Source organism: Tupaia chinensis, unplaced genomic scaffold, assembly GCF_000334495.1.
Source record: "Tupaia chinensis unplaced genomic scaffold, TupChi_1.0 Scaffold000426_1, whole genome shotgun sequence".
Classification (NCBI taxonomy): Eukaryota; Metazoa; Chordata; class Mammalia; order Scandentia; family Tupaiidae; genus Tupaia; species Tupaia belangeri.
This window is the reverse complement of record NW_006159931.1, coordinates 1,117,776-1,131,268: the sequence shown is the minus strand read 5'-3', so window position 1 is coordinate 1,131,268 and position 13,493 is coordinate 1,117,776. Positions and strand designations below refer to the sequence as shown.

General features: G+C 40.1%; 1 long non-coding RNA gene across 2 annotated transcripts in view; it reads left to right on the top strand.

Annotated features, from left to right (window-relative positions):
• LOC102500053 (uncharacterized) overlaps window positions 1-13,493 on the top strand; it is a 42,085-nt gene that overhangs the window by 12,090 nt on the left and 16,502 nt on the right. For both annotated transcript variants that reach the window (XR_003550469.1, XR_003550470.1), the window contains exon 2: window positions 4,795-5,065. This is a non-coding gene — a long non-coding RNA (uncharacterized LOC102500053). The remainder of the gene's footprint in view (window positions 1-4,794; window positions 5,066-13,493) is intronic.

Here is a 13,493-nt window from a genome sequence, read left to right as displayed (position 1 = left end):
AAAGTATATGCATGTGCATGAGAAGAGAGAGAGAAAAGAAAATGGCCTTGTCAGTGTCCCATCACACCAGGGTCCCTCTTCCCCAGCCTTCCAGTTCCTCAGGCTCTTGGGCATCAGTACCCATTCCCAGTGTGTTTTTAGGTTGACCAGGTGTCTGAACTGGACAAGCCATGTACCTGCCAGCAACAGTTCAGTAGATATGTTATGGACTGTACTACCTAGGTTTGGCCTAATTTCAGTATTTTAATAAAAGGTTAAATGTGATTGCTATCAACCTCTACCTCAGTGCTGTCCAACATAAATATAATTCAAGCCACATACACAGTGTATATTTTTCTAGGAGCTACTTAAAAAAATAAAATTAATAATATATTTTATCTGAACTAATTTCAAAATATTTTTAGCAGATAAACTACATAAAAATGTTGAGGTTTTAAATTCTATTTGTGCTAAAATTTGAAATTTAGTATGTACTTTAAATTTTCCACAATTTCAATCTGGACTGGCCACACTTCATGTGTTCAGTATCTTCGTAGGGTTAGTGGCTACTCTATTGAGTAATTGGGGTTTACACTTTATTTCTAGACCCTGTTCTGTCTGAGAGTGAACTAGGATTACTCTGGCCCTTAAGGTAGAGAATCCCCAGGGACAGTAGCTGGGAAATATAACCTTTGCTAAGATAAGTAATAGCGTTCCCAATGTTGGAGGATGGGATTCATGAGATCTAAGGAAGGGTCTGGTCTTGGGACAGAGGAGCAGGACAGAGAAATAATACAGCACAAGGGGGCTAGCAGATGATCTGGAAGAAATCAGACAAGGAGAGGCTCCCACCTGTGTCCTCTTTTGTCCTGTTCCTCTTACTCTCTGATTCTTTTCCTTAAGCACCTGCTAATTCCCTATACCAACCCAATCAGAGTCTACAGAATAACTAGGAACACTGATGTGTCCTAGTGTGGATGCAAATGAGTAATAAGCATATTAAAAGAGGTTCATTTTGGAAATAAGAACGGAGAATGTCAACAAAACACCCATAAAGGATTTTGGACAGGAAGATAGAACACTTTCAGAGTAGCACTTGGCTCCATTAATCTCTTTGTGTACTTCAGAACTTTGGAATGGTTCGGATTTGAAATATTTTTCTTTTGTGAATTAATGATATTAAAGAAAACAATTTTGTTACTTAAAAGTATCATGTTACGTTCAGCATGGGCATGACAAAATGGATATTACCATGACTAATCTCAGTGACCCTGACCCCTTTCTTGTTTCGACTCAATTTCCATTGCTTAGGGACAAATTTCTCTCTGCATTTCTTCACTTAAATTCCTTAGAGAAAAAAAGTCTTATCACCTCACATTTTGGATTTGGCCACATCATCACTTGCAGACTTCTTTCTGGATGGATAAGATTTTTAAAAATTTGCTAGTGGATGTATATGCTTGCCAGAGAAAGATAGAGGGAAAATAAAAAAATCATTCCCCATCATGGGGTGTGGCCATGTCGCTATCCCTTCACCTCCATTTCTTCCCCCATTCGAGATTCTGGGTATGTATGCACATCTGCTCAGCATGTTTTTCAAACTGAGGGGGTCCTGAATGCAAACCACACAGTTGGCCATGTGGCATCCAGTCGCCTTAACCACTCCACTGGTTGGCCCTTGATGGGCAATTCTTGATGATCCAAGTAGTGCAATCAGCAATGCAATAGATTGTTGTGATCCCCATTGAACTGTGGGTAGCTGGACATAGTAAATGGCATATTTTCAGCATGCATATGTACCAAGCAAGCTGGGTAGCAAGCTGGCTGACTGCTTAACTCCCTTCAAAGCATTACGGAGTAGTAGATGAGAGAGCAGGGATTCAGGGAGACTTCCCAGATTCAAACCTTGATTCCTCAAAGAACCAGCTGAATGTACTCAGGCAACTTAGTCTCTCTAAAAATCTCTCATCTATACAACAGAGATGCTAAGATTATCTACCTCTTGGTTGGTGTGAAGATAAACTGAAATAATATATGAAAGTTATTTGAATAGAACCTGGCATCAAATTAGTGCTATCTGTTATTTTTTCTTCTCACCTTTATGCAGAGCTAGTCATCCATTTGGCACATTGAGTTTTGGCTTGTTAATCTTTCCAACCATAAACAGTGGGTATTGTCATTTCTATTCCTCTATGAGGCAACCAGGGCCAGTGGGGGTTAAGCAATCAGATTAAAACCACACAATTAATAAATGGCAGAGGTGGGACCAAAACTGTAGGTTGACTGATTTCAAATCCCAATTCCCCTATTTCACCAGAATTTTTTTTTTTCCCAAGAGACCACATGTAGTAAGAAAGCTGAGTGTCCAGAGTCAACTTCACTTTGGGAAATTTTACTTCAATAATACGTAGCTGATTATCCCAAGATCTTATTTAGTTTCCAGGAAGCCTTGACTCTAGTCCCATGACCTATTCATGTCTCTGCTTTCGGCTGCCAACGTGCATGCCCTTCTAGAGAGCACGATATCTATACAGTTGGAGCTCACGACCAGGAAGACCTTGAAGACGTATAGAGAAGGCATGTTCCGATTTGTTTTGCAGGGAATGAACTGATGCCTTTTCAGCCAAGATCAGGCACAGGATCTGAACAACATGGCCGTAGAACCCCATGAAAAGGCCCAGGCTCCTGCCCCAAGAACTATAGTGATGAAAGAGCCGACAGCCTTCCTGTCACTCTCCATCTGCACAGAAGCCTCCCAATGCTTTCCATGGCTGTGCAGCTTGACCAGAAACATCATGCATTTCCAAAATATTTTATGTCATGCTTTGGCTTTTTAAAAAGAGGTCCAAGCTTTGGGACCAGCAGTTAGCGTAATGGCTATGTCGCTGGACTCCCATGTAGTCAACTGTGGTTTGAGTCCTGGACCCGGTGGCTTAAACTCACACCGGGCACATGTGCGTGCATGCCCAAGATCCTGAGAGGAGAATGGAGGAAAAGGGATTGCGGTGTGGCCATCCCCCCTGGGGGTGGGGGGGGTGATTTTTCGCTTTCTGTCTCTGTCTCTGTCTGTCTGATGAGTGCACGTGCCCTATAATAAAAACCTCTCAAAAAAAAAAAAAGAGGTCCAAGCTTTGAATGCTTCCTTCAAAGATAGACTTCGCCTTTGGAGCTTTGGGGGAAAAAAGAACACACACACACCTGTGTAGGAAACGTGAATGTATGACATTTAAGAGTAGGGCCATTATAAACGTTGGTGCTGCTAGATTCTGAAAATCAGACCTTGGAAGGGGATGCCGCCTCTGCTGATTGCACTGTAATGGGTACAGCTAAACAGGCTCCAGACACTGCCAGAGTAGCAGGTATCTGTGTGACTACAGAGAAACATGTAAGAAAGAAGACAGATGGTGTACTTAGGTGCACTTAAGTCTGATTGCATGAGTTGATAATGAATGTTTAAATATGGCACTCCCATAAAATCAGATATCTGTAGACAATACTGGAATAACTACAGACTTGCTAAGGGGAAAAAAAAAATGAAGTTGTAGATTCTAATTTTTGTTTTTGTCATTATTATGATTGTCTATTTACTTGGATGAGAATTTTCATAACTTTCTCAGAGCCTAATCATAAAACAAAAAAACACAATCAGGAGCATAGAAAACAGATCCTTAGAAAGGAAAGGAAACCTAAAGATCATTTCAGCCTTGTGAAAGCATGATGCCCAGCTAGGTGAGATGACAGGTCAGACAGCTCCTGGAGACAGACTGAGAGTGGAAAGCTATGCCCACCCCCTGGCACCGTCACAAAGCAGGCTTCCTCTCCCCGAGGATTTATGAAACATCACGAGCCAAGCGAGACTTGTAAACAAAACACAGCAAACACTGTTCCAAGGGGGAAAAAATCTTTTACCCTCTCAGTAACTACTTTGATTTACATGTTTAATTGGCCCCAAACCAGATTAAATAGGATATTTCAAGGCCTTAATAAATGTCGGATTTCACAAAGGCAAATGGGCACTCGATGTTTTTAAGAGGCTCCCATGTGACCACCTTTTGTGTGTATGCTGTCCGGACTGCTCTCCAGTTTAAATGTGAAAGTTCCAAAAGTAGAAACTGAAAGCTCTTGCTTATCAGATACCAGTGACTAACTACGGCTTCAGGTGATTCTGGGGAGGATGCCCACTTCACGTGTGCATGGGGTACTTCACATGTGTGCAGGGATGGCCAGGGAGGTGAAGAGAGCTAATCCCCATCCGAAGTGCATGCTCCACACAGCAAGTAGACATCGATCAGGCGCTGTAAATAAATTGGACCTGGCACCTTAAGTGCCTTAAATGTTTGAAGTTAAACCTTAAATCGCATCCTTATTCTTAAGGAAGCGGGCGAGTCTCCCATCAAAGAGACTGGTGGCATAATCAAGATGAGTAATGCTGCCGACTTCTGAAAGGACTTCACGATCTGAGGAGGAGAGACGGTCCCTGGAGCAGGAGCACTAAAAGTCCACATGTCACTTAGCACAAGCGGGAATCTGGGTGCTGAAAGATGCACATACTGTAAAATCTGAGTGTTGACATGTGTCGGGAACTCGGTATAGTGCTGGAAAAACTTTCCGATCATGTCCAAAGGAGGCCCACACCAGGCTGCCACAATGGCGGTCTCTGCTAGACTCTAGAAGATTTCGAAAATGGCAATCTGGAAGCCAAGGCAAAAGACTACTTTAAATACTATTTAAAACTACTTTACAATTTACGTATTGTGGGGTATGCATAGTATGCACCCCCTGCCTCATCTGCCACCCCTCTACTCTCTCTTTCAGGGAACAGCTCCTGGCCAGGGTTGGTCTCTGAAAAATGAACACCCCCACCCCCAAAAGGAGTGGCTTACAGAAGGCAGGCAGCTGAGAGGAAGGTCTGAGGAGACTAAATATCTACAGGTGCCTGAGCTTGTTTCTATCCGATGGCTATAAACCTACTTGCTGCGTTGCCTTGACGTGGATTCTTCACTGATGGCCGCCATTGGTGTCTTCTGGAAGTCAAGCATACTGATTTCTTCGCCCGCTGGAGCTCTGAATGACTCCTTTGGAACAGGTAAACATGACACACAAGCCCTTTGGGGTTAATGCATAGCACGTATATATTGTATACTTGTGTAACTATGACCATAAAGTTATTTATAATTCTCACATGACTAGATACATTTAGGAAGGAAATATAAAAATCGTACCTCTTTATCTTCCAAAGAGTTTCATTTTTTCCCAACCCATTGAGATGGCAACATGACTACCAATGACAATTTTAAAAGACAAGGTAAATACTGTAAAACTTTTACAAATTCATCACAGACAGGGTGGAGGAAGAGATGCCATCAGCAAAATAGAGATTTTGGAAAGTTCTGGGAACCAGATAGCTTGTGATGTAAGATTGACACGGAAATTAGAACAGGAGAACAATCCTAACTATATGGGCACAGCAGTTCTTGCTGATGAGGACTAGGAGAAAGCGGAGCTCAGAACGAAGGTGTAGAGAGAGCGTGAGTAGTCAGTGGGGCGACCAGGTGGGATGGACTGAGGCTTCACTGAAAGAGCTGGTCTGGGTTCGCTCTTCCTCCACTGTAACTGTGACTGCTTGCAGCAAAGGAATCTCAGCTGAAGCAAGAGGTGTTTCCTGTTGAGAATGGCTGGTAAACCAAGTCACACTGGAATTTCAAAACTTCATAATATGCCTGAAAAGATGGAAAATAATAATAAAGGGGAAAGGTAAGGCATCTCCACCCAGAATTGAAAGTGTGTTAGCCATTGATGTGTTTCATCCAAAGTAAATGCACCCTTTCTCTGGCAGTTCGGAAGAAAGGGCAGACTTCCCAGGAGTTCTTGATCAATCCTCTAAGTCAGCTTGCCAATAAGCCCTTCCCACATCACTCGGCCCGTCCCCATTCAGGGGAGGAGCTTCCCATAGTGACACAAACTTCCCAGAAGCGAGAAAGTTGATATAATCCACAGGGAAAGGAATTGTAAATAGATTTTGAAGATGAAGTGGATTTTTCTGGAAGGACCCAAATGACCAAAATTGATTCCAAAATTAGAAAACAACCTACACAGGTTGAAAATCATAGAAAAATCTGAGATCTTCTCCTACTCTCTTACAACCCCCATCACCAAAAGCAATAAATCAAGACAGTGTTACAAGTCAAAGTCATCAATACCTTATAAGCTAATAAGTTCTTCATTCATGTAAAAGCACTCTCAAATCCTAGAATAAAATGAAGAGCTGCTTAACAAATTCTTTGCAGCCACTGGAATTTTTATACCAACCTCGGAAAAGAATTGTATCATTTAAAAAAGGGTTAAAAAAATTGCTGTTTATTATACTTATAAATCTATAGACAAAAGTTCTAGAATAAAATTTAGCAATCTAGAACTAGTAAACTTATGAAAATAATATTTTATGATTCAGTGATGCGTTACTGAAGAATGATTTTTTTTTCTAAAAAAATCGGCCCATTAAACATTAATTCATAACCAGTCTAGTCTGGTGAGCCATTAAATATTATTATTTTCTATTTGCCATGACCTAAAGAACTTTGAGACATCTTAGTTTAACCTAAAATGTTATTACAGAAATATGTAGGGAGTAACTTATTGATGTTACAGAATGTGCGATTGATATTAAACGTGTGTCTATGTGTTTGAACATGGATTTAAAAAGCGAAAGGATAAACATCAACCTAGTAACAGCGGTTGCTGTGAGGGGAATCAACCTTTTACTAAATGTTATATCTTCATTTAGCGCAGGCCTGTCACATAGAAGACACTCTATTAAAGGATTAAGTACATTGAGTTGGGGGGAAATAGACATTTCCCTTTTATTATAGGCATTTATTATATTAATTAAATATTTTAAAATAAGCATATATGTAATTATATCAAAATGATGTAAATTAAAGCTACCTACGTAACTGTATACACACACGCAAATATCTAGCTTCCATTTCCTGATGGTCACTCATTCACAAAAATATGTTGAGAAAGTATTGTGTAGCAGATACTGCCCTAAATGCTTGGTATTGATCAGTGAACCAAACCAACAAAACGATGTCAAATTCAATTTTTGTTTACTCGTAATTATGATTATTCAATCGTTTTCTAATTTATCAGACTGATTTCTTAATCTATTTCAGATACTCTGTTAGGGGAAATCCATTGAATCTTATAAAAAATAAATGTTCTCTTAATTACAGTCTCCCATCTGTACATGAGGTCAAGTTGTAGAAATCTGCTAGGAAATGAGTATTTATATTCTTTGTTCTCTACTTTTGAGAAAAATTCTCCAGCATTTGTCTTAGGCCCTTATGTTAAAAAAACAACACGGGGCAGGGCCAGATAGTGGCACAGTAGTGAAATGGGATGTGGAGGCTTCGCGAGGCTGATGCACGTGTGAGCGTTCCTGGTTTGCATCCAGAGGCCTCCCTGAGCGTGCTGAGCACAGGTGTGCTATAATTCAGGGCTGGCTGGGGCTGGGATTGGATCATGGAGTTGTAATCCGTTGGAAATATTGTCTCTCTCTCTTTATGTCGTTCCTGCTCATGAAAGAAATAAGTAACTTAGGGAAAAAAAGTAAATGCTAAGAAAGAAGAATAAATTGTTTATTATCTATATACATTTGAAAAATTCACAGCTTTCTAGCAACAGGGAAATGGACTGAAAAACACTGAGTTTGAAATCAGATAGGTATGATTGTAAATGCTATATTAGATGTTAGCATGTGTCTAGGATACCGGATTTAACACCATGGCAAGGGCAGAGCAAGCAGAGTTAACTCACTGCTAGAATGGCTCTTGGAGGCTTGAAGAAAGTTACAGTCCACCTTACATGAAATAGAAATACCATCTGTGACATGGCAGACTGTGGAAGAAGGGTTCAGAGAGCTCTAAGAAATGGGCATGTTAGAGTAGATATACTATATAGGCTTGCAAAACCCTCTGAGTGGTTACATTTTCTGGGAGAGTCCAGAGGACGTTTTGTTTACCAAAGCAATAAAGAATTTATGGGTGAGAACCGTATGAGCATTACTTAAAAACAGTAATGGTTGTCCTTTGAGGCCTAGGCTCAATGTTGGCAGATGTCGATACAAAATTGGCCTCCTTATAGCACTGGAAGAGAGAGGATCTTAAGTGAAGGAGGCCAGGTGGCAGTACTTAATTCTTAGACGCCCTGTGGGTATAATTATCATGATGAACAGTAGGGCTGGAGTGGCAGCCAGGAGGTCCTGACCTACAGAGAGCTATGAAGATCATAAATAAGATACTAGCCAAAAGCATACTGCGTGGTCTATAGTGTCAAGATAAATCAAGATCGGATCATCAGGAGACTGAAGGCAGCCAACCAGTACAGTCTTGATCTGTTCTCTCACTTCTAGATCAAGATGAGCTTTTGTTCTGGAATCTACTAATAGATGACCTTCAGGAGAAGGCAACCTAGAGCACGAGGGTGAGGGTAATCATATTTTCTTGATACTACCCAAAGGGGCCATCAGCCATCTACAACAAGAAAAGAGGGGATTCTAAGTATTTCCATCAGAGAAGGCTAGTTAACAGTATGACCTGAGGTTCAAGGCTTCGTCTTGGCTCCCCAGGTTAAGATGAGGATTATGGCCCCTGAGCTGTGAACCGTGTTCTCACCAGGAATGGGCCACAGTGTGTCTGATGGGTCCAAGGACCCACACTGTGGTCATTTCCCAGACCCCAAATGTACAGTTAAATTAGACACACTTAGTAGTGGTAGGCCCATGTTGGTCCTGCCACTTGGGGAGGAAGAGTCAAGTGCAGACTCTGATACTGGACTTGCCCCTCTTACTAAAATGGGTTACAGGAAAATAATTCAGGAGGATGGCGGAAATTAGTGTCACCTAAAGAATATAAGGATAGCAATTTCTAGTTCATCTCCATGTAATTCATACCTTATAAAAAGTTGGATGGAGGATAATAGTCTAATGACAACTCAATTGAGTAGCATCCCAGTTACAGGTAATATGGCTTCAAGTATGTGATATGACTTTTATTTTTTTTCCATTCCTATGAAAATAATGGATCATACAGCCAGCAGGTGGCATGGTGGTTAAGAAACTAGACTCCCAAATTATTGACCATGGTTCAAGTCCAAAATCAAACGACTTGCTTTCTTACTCCTCTTCTCTCTCTTTCTTTCTGTCTCTCTCTGGTGAGCACACATGCCCTATAACAAATTAAAAATAAAAAGAATAAGGATAAATAAAATTTTAAAACGTGAATCATAAACAGTTTGCATTTACATAAAAAGACAGCATTATGCATGTTGAGTCTTACCCAAGAACTATGTGAACTCTCATACATCTATCAAAATACTGAAGAAAGTTGGGCCATCTTGCCATACCTCAGGGTATTAAACTTGTCTATTAGATAATGACATCATGCTGCTAGGTACAAATGGGCAAGATGCAATAAATGTATTGCAGACTGGGATAAGACAAGCCCCCAGTAGGTTAGGAGATAAGCATGCTGAGGATTCAGGGGACCAATATATTAGGAAATTTTTTAAGGCTCCAGTGGTCTGAGACAATGCTGTGGCATACATTTCAAACTAAAGCACAAATGATTTCAACTCAGATCTCACATGGTGATGAAGGAAGTAAAATATTCCTTCAAGGAAGCCTTCAGATTCTGGAGATGGGACTATTGCTCATCCTAGGTGACCCAAAAGACAGACATACACAAGTGAAGTCCAGAGTAGAAAACGGCTTTGCAAAAGCGTTGGGCTCCCCACGAGTAAACCTGCTGTTTGATCTTGGCAACTGTGGTATTAGTGGTATTGCTGTTGGTAAAAGGTGGTATCTTAGTTCATTCAGGCCACTGAGGCAGAAATACAGAAATTGGGTGGCTTATGGACAACAGAAACACATTTCTCTCCATTCTTGAGGTTGAGAAGCTCAAAGTCCAGGTGCTGGTAGACTGGGGGTCGGATGAGGGTCCACTTCCTGTTTTGCCAATGGCAGTTTCTCTCTTTCACATGGCAGAAAGGGCAAGGATCCTCTCTGGGATCTCTTTATAAGGGCACTAATGCCATTCATGAGGGCTCCACTCTCATGACCTAATTACCTTCAAAGGTCCCACCTCCAGATACCATCACACTGGCCATTAGGAATCGACATATGAGTTTGGGAGGATGGAGGACACCAACATTCAGTCTGTCACCGATACTGTGTATAGTGTATGACAATGTCCAGGGATTAGCTCAGTCCATCTGGTAAACCACTCAGACCAGCTGCCAGTCACATACGCTAGCAAAAACAGAGAAAAATTCAGATAGTAGTTGAGGGAACCAATGATGACCTTCAGAGTCACTAGTAGCACTTGAAAAAATACATTGTGAATAAGTTAGAAGTTTTCTAAAGTTTACTTTACTTACCTGGAAGAATGTTATTCTTTTCTTTTCTTTCTTTCCCTTTTTTTTTTTTTTTTTTTTTTTTAGCAGTGCTAATGAAAAGAACATAATTTAAGGTTTAAAAATTTAGACAGGGCAGTGCATCCATGAGGATTTGAGTTAATCTCCAAGTTGTGTGGCACACCTACCAGACATTGCAAGCTTTCTCAGTGCTTCATTTAATCTCCTTAAGTGACTAAGCATAGCCATGATTTCCAAGGAACAAATGTGACATCTGAAGTTTCAAGAAGCTAAGTAACTAGACAAATTCACAGAGTTGATAACATTTAAATGGTTGATGCTTTAGTTCATAGTTTTTCAACTTCTATTCCTGTTGAGAACCCATTCTTGATGATTGGAGAATAAATTATAGTCATCAATTCCCCATGTGTGTATTTGGCTTGTACATTGCAAGCTCTAACAGTACTTTGAAAATCACACGCACACAAAATTGCTTTTATATTTATCTTTTTATTAACCAGAACACGTAGGCTCTGTTTCCTGATTTGTTGGCTTCCAGGTAATTATGTTATAGGGAGTTACATTCAACAACAATAACAGCAGCAACAACAATAATAAAACTACATTTGGTGAGTGAATTTTCTGTATAAGGCACTGTTCTAAGGAATTTTCATGTATAATTCATTTAATCCTCAGAATAGCTCTCAGAAGTAGGTACAAATATCAGACCTATTTAATATTTGGGAAAATTGAAAACAGGTTAGACAATCTTATTTGAATTCATACTTCTAGAAAATGATAGAAATGGGTCTTGAACTCATACAGTCCAACCTCTGTGACCATACTCCTAACCACATGTCATAATGCCGTAATGACTGTACAAAACCCAGATCTATGGGCTGTGAATAAACTCTGTGAATGGTTATATAAGGGTTGGCAACTCTCAGAAAGCTATGTTATAGAGTATCACATATGGTGATTGCAAGAAGAGCTTTACATTTAGCAATAAAGCTAGAGTTTACTTTCTCTGATTTCCAAATGATTTTGCTAGCTTCAAGTTTTGGGGTTAGCATTATGTAGAAAAAGGGTCAAAGATATTTTATCTTAATCCAAGTTTTGCTATCAGATGGTTGTGAAACCATAAGTAAGCCGTTTAACCTCTTGTGACCAAGTTTTCTTGTGTGAAAAAGCTATCAATATCACTCCCTCTCAGGACCGTTTTAATGATTAAATGGGCTAAAGTTTGTAAATAACTTAGCACAGTTTCCCCATCCTTACAACAACAAAAAGACAGCTAAGCAAACAAGAAAGCATGAGTGCTTTCTAGTGTTGGAATCATTGGCCCTTTGGTTGTGGTATGGTACAAAGCTAACCTAAATGACCAAAGACATATGCTAGAATTTTGATTTTCAGTAACATTTTAAACATCCCTGGGACAGTTGTGGTAACTAGAAATAGGCATATGTATTTAAATGTGGAAAGGGATTTCGCTTTCTGATTTTTATAGTCCTATAAGGTTTTCCAGAATAGCTTTTCTCTTTTTACTTGTATGATAAATTAAGTAGACCTTTTTTGCTCTCTCTCTCTCTCTTTTTTTTTATTCCTTCACCTGATATTAGCATGATTTTACTTTCTAGAAATAATGAACAACCTCTTTCATTTCAGGCGTTTGGGGAGGAAGTGGGAGGTGGTAGGGAGACATGAACTCAGCCAGGCCAATCAGAGTCAATGACACTCATTCTGGACTTCTTTTAAAACTATTGGCCAGCCTGTGGCATGGTGTTTAAAGCAGCTGTATCCCACATGGCTGACTGTGAACTTTAAGCGCCAGATCCAGTAGCTTAAACATGTGGGGGGCATGTGTGTGCATGCCTGAAATCTTGAAAGGAAGGAGAAATGGAAGTGAAGATATTGCAAGATGACCATCCCCCACAGGGGATGATTACTCACTTTATCTCTCTCTACCTCTGGTGAGCACAGTTTTTAAAAATTAAAACATTGACACAATTTTAAAAAGTTTTTAAAAATCTATAAATAAAGAAATATACTCTTTCTGCTGAATTGCTAAGAGAATACAAACATAACTTTGAAATTGCTGGCAGCTGTCTCACCATCATGAGTGGAGGTCCTGACTGACTGTGGAACCAACATGAGAACTATAGTTAAGAGAGAGATAAAGATCGAGTCCTGAGGAAACCATTTGTTCTCCTGTGACTCCATTGTTGTCTGAGGTCAGACTATGACCATACGTTTCAGTTACCAGGGCCATCAAAAGATCAATTTTTTCTCTTAAACTAGTCAGATTGGAACTCTGTCACCTGCCAGTAAGTGATACAAAGCTATTCCAGTTATTCTCTTGACTTCCAAGTGTCAGATCGGCCAACTACACTTGCATATCAGTACTATTAGCACACATTCCAAGCCCAAGAGTTTGCTGGGCACGCCCTTCACTGGGTTGAGTGTCCTCTCAAGATCTAACCAGTAATCTGCCTTGCCCAACTTTCGGTCCTGCCACTCTGTCATTCTCTTAAGAATCTGTGTATAGCATTTGAACTCTTTCTAACAGAATGGCAAGATTGTTTTGCATAAACACACACGACTTCCTCCATCTCAATCCCAAATGAGTCCTCTCCATCAGTGCATAGAGATGCCCATGGCATATGGCTCCAACTACCCTATTACATCACTCCCTGCAGAGCTTCTCTGGGTCAGCTCCAGGGACAGTAATTACTGCTTGCGTGAAGTAGCTGTTTATCACTCAGGGGCTTCTGTAATTGATGTTTCTTATATGAGTATTCTTCCTTTTTTAGAGATGCCTTGGAGAGCTGCAGTTTAACAACTTTAGGTAACATTTGCTTTTATGTTTATTTATTTATTTTTAAGAAGATATATCATCTTATGATGAATATGGTCCATTATTATAAAGACCTTGAATTCATGTCAGACTCATTTCCTTGATAATGATAGATAACATCTTGAAAGAATCACTGGGCATTTTGAGGAAAGGAACTATATTTAATTATTTACAAGTACGACATTACCACTTGAACCTGCAAAGCAACTCTTTAATACGAATATCATGAAACCCACATTGTAGGGAA